Source organism: Rhipicephalus sanguineus, chromosome 5, assembly GCF_013339695.2.
Source record: "Rhipicephalus sanguineus isolate Rsan-2018 chromosome 5, BIME_Rsan_1.4, whole genome shotgun sequence".
NCBI classification, from domain to species: Eukaryota; Metazoa; Arthropoda; class Arachnida; order Ixodida; family Ixodidae; genus Rhipicephalus; species Rhipicephalus sanguineus.
The window spans coordinates 159,647,117-159,650,171 of NC_051180.1; positions in this window are offsets into that span (position 1 = coordinate 159,647,117).

Sequence of the window (3,055 nt, forward strand, 5' to 3'; positions counted from 1 at the left end):
AATGCCCTAGACAAAATTTAGCAAAGAGGGCCTTCTTAGCAGGGGGCTTCACAAGGCATTTGGCACGCCATATGTCAAGTAGACAAGGTGTGAAATGTAACCTACAATAAAATTCAGCTGACATCTGACATGTTAGAAATACACCACAAAAACTCACCAAAAGTTTCTTCAACCGGACTCACTCGGACTTAGACTCACTAAAAATTTTCTCAACTGGACTCGTTTCGACTCACTCGCCAAAAAATTACTCAGCTCAACTCACTCAGACTCAGACTCATGGCTCGATCTGAGTCTGAGCGAGTCAATTCATGAATACATTAGCATATAATTAGCTTTTTCAAGTATGGTGTCGATGTTCTTATTTAACACCAATATCTCATATAATCGGTGCTCTACGTGGCGCCTTTTGATCTCGTACCCTAAAAAATATGAATTATCAGTGGTTGCAATCCAGTAAGGGAATTTTTATTGAGACAGGGCACACATGAGATATTTTAATCAAGAACTTCTCGTGTAAGAGATTGTGGGGAAGGGGTGGAGGTCAAGGCACCCCGCACTACCACCACCTTCCATAACTCAAGCCTCTGATCAATCAATATTGAGCTGACATATAAAGGCTAGTGCATAGAAGTATGTTTGTGTAAACAGTAGAGACATGAGCTGACTTAAGGCTGGACAGCAATGCTGAAGTTGAATAGATCGTCAAAAAAAGTAGAGCTCATTTAGACTCACTTGAGAAATACATTTTGCGTTTAGGTCTCACTTGGGCTCAGGCTCACCAAAATTTTGCTCAACCGGACTCACTTGGACCCAGGCCCACTAAAATTTTTCACAACTGGACTCTCTCTGACTCAAACTTACCAAAATATTACTTGCTCTGACTAAGACTCGTGGCTCACTATGAGTCTGAGTGAGTCGACTCATGAGTGAGTTTGCCGACCTATGGTTCTAGCTTGTATTTAGGACCCACATAACGAAGTGCAAAAGATTGACAAAGTGCTCTTACCTGCACGGTCAATCTCGTCAGGTGACAGCTCTTGTAACAGCAAGACAAAAATTGCTTCAGATAGGAGAGAAAAATGACAAAGGTATCTTTGTGGAAGGACATGGCGACAACAGGGCAAGCAGTAGAATAGCAGCCAATTCCGCCACTCATGAGCCTTCCAGTAGCACCTTTCGTGCAGTGTGCGGGGCAGTCGGGTAAAATGATGGGGTGGTCGAATGCTCAGCAAGCGTTGGTTAATTAACTTGAGAGTCCTTGGACGTCCTGTATGGGGCAGCAAATAATTCTGGTTAAAACTACTAATCAGTTCTTCCAATTGCTTAGTAGTCTCCTGAAACACACCTGACAATGATGATTGGGCAGCACTGATAACAATATCAATTTCGTGTCAATTCTATGCATGTCGTTTTACAGAAGTAACATGGAGTGGCATTAGGATCATTGTTTGAAACTATGATGCAGCTCACACTTTTTCACTGTGATCAGTACTTAAAAAAAGCATATGGCCTCACATTGCCACTGAAGTCAAATAAATTGCTGTCTGTTGTCTATCGAAATTCATCACGGCATTTCTTGCAAGTATACAGAACTCATACTGTAGTAAGTTTACTGTATGATATTCGTGTTTACTCTCTTTTAAGTCGCTTCGGCAACATCAGAGTTTGCTTGTTCTCAATCACAGATTGCTATCCCTGATTGCATAATGTTGTGGTTGCTGAAGCTAATCTGCTAATTCTATAGATATGCACAGCTGTTTAGTTATCATAGTTCTTGGAAGTTAGAAAACGAAGTTCATGAAGAATATTAACACAGTCTGTAAAGTGCACCTGCACTGTGCCTGTTGGGTACATGAGCATTCCTGAAACCTGCCAGGTTATTCTAAAGGTAAAGTAAGGTTTTGGGATGAGTGTTTACCATGTTTCTCTGTGCATTTATTTTCACAAAGGGGCTTTCAAAGGCAGATATACACTAAAAGTTGCCCCAGTCCTACATGGACCACCATGCACGGAAAATAAAGGCAGTGAAATAATGCATTATTTGAGATCAGCTTAAATTATAGATGAATACATGAAACAGTGATCCGTCATCTCACAGCAGCCACAAGTGATTCTAGAGTTCAACATGAATAATGTCAAGAGCACAACCCCTAGGTACATGCACAGAGTCAAAATTAAATTTTTCTATGTGTAGGTGAGTTTGCATCATGTATGCTTGAACTTTGGCGATGATACATAAGAAGGCAATATGCATAGTATTTCTAGAATCTTTGTGTGTGCTGTTACTTCGCTTAAGGTGTACAGCATGCTTACCAATGTAGTAGGCCTCACTGTTGCTTGAGGAGTCAAACCAGTTGAAACAGATGGTTGCGGAGTGCTGCTGTTCGTTTGCTGGCTGTACCACAATGTTGAACGTGGTATGATGAAAGGTGTATCTGGGCTTAAGTAAAGCTTTCGCCGTTTCTTCTCTGCTTGCTGACTCATAATGAGTGACAAAAAGAAAGATAGGGACAAAACGATATCTTGCAAATAAGACTTCTTGGTTCAGGTGAACTGAAAGGTGCGTGCTGAAGTTCTTTTACTACAATCTACAGTACCTTGGATGCTATCATGAAGGTAGTTCTGGAAGCAAGCAAGCGCTGTTTCCTTGCGGCCTGAGTGAGCATCGCGACTGAACTGTTTCTAAGAGGTCCATACGGGATGTTCCGCGTGTGAGAGGAGGAAAAGGATGAGGCAAACAGAAAAACCATTTATTTGCAAGAATAAAGGAGATTTCGCGCACTGTGGGGGTGGTCCGCCCAAGGGTCCCATCTTAGCGGTGTTGAGGACGTCGCGGGCCGACCCGCCAAAGCAGGTTGCGCCGCGTTGGCCTCCGACTACAGACCATCTGTGCCCAGCCACTTTCTGCTTCTTCCGGCGGCATGAATCGCCGAAGGCAGAAAAGGCGCGCTTTGGAACGACCGGTTTTTTCGCTGCTCACAAAAAGACATCACTGATACTTATTTGTCGCGTCGTTCGTGAAACTAGTTTTTTGTTTCCGCGGGGAATTTTTCGT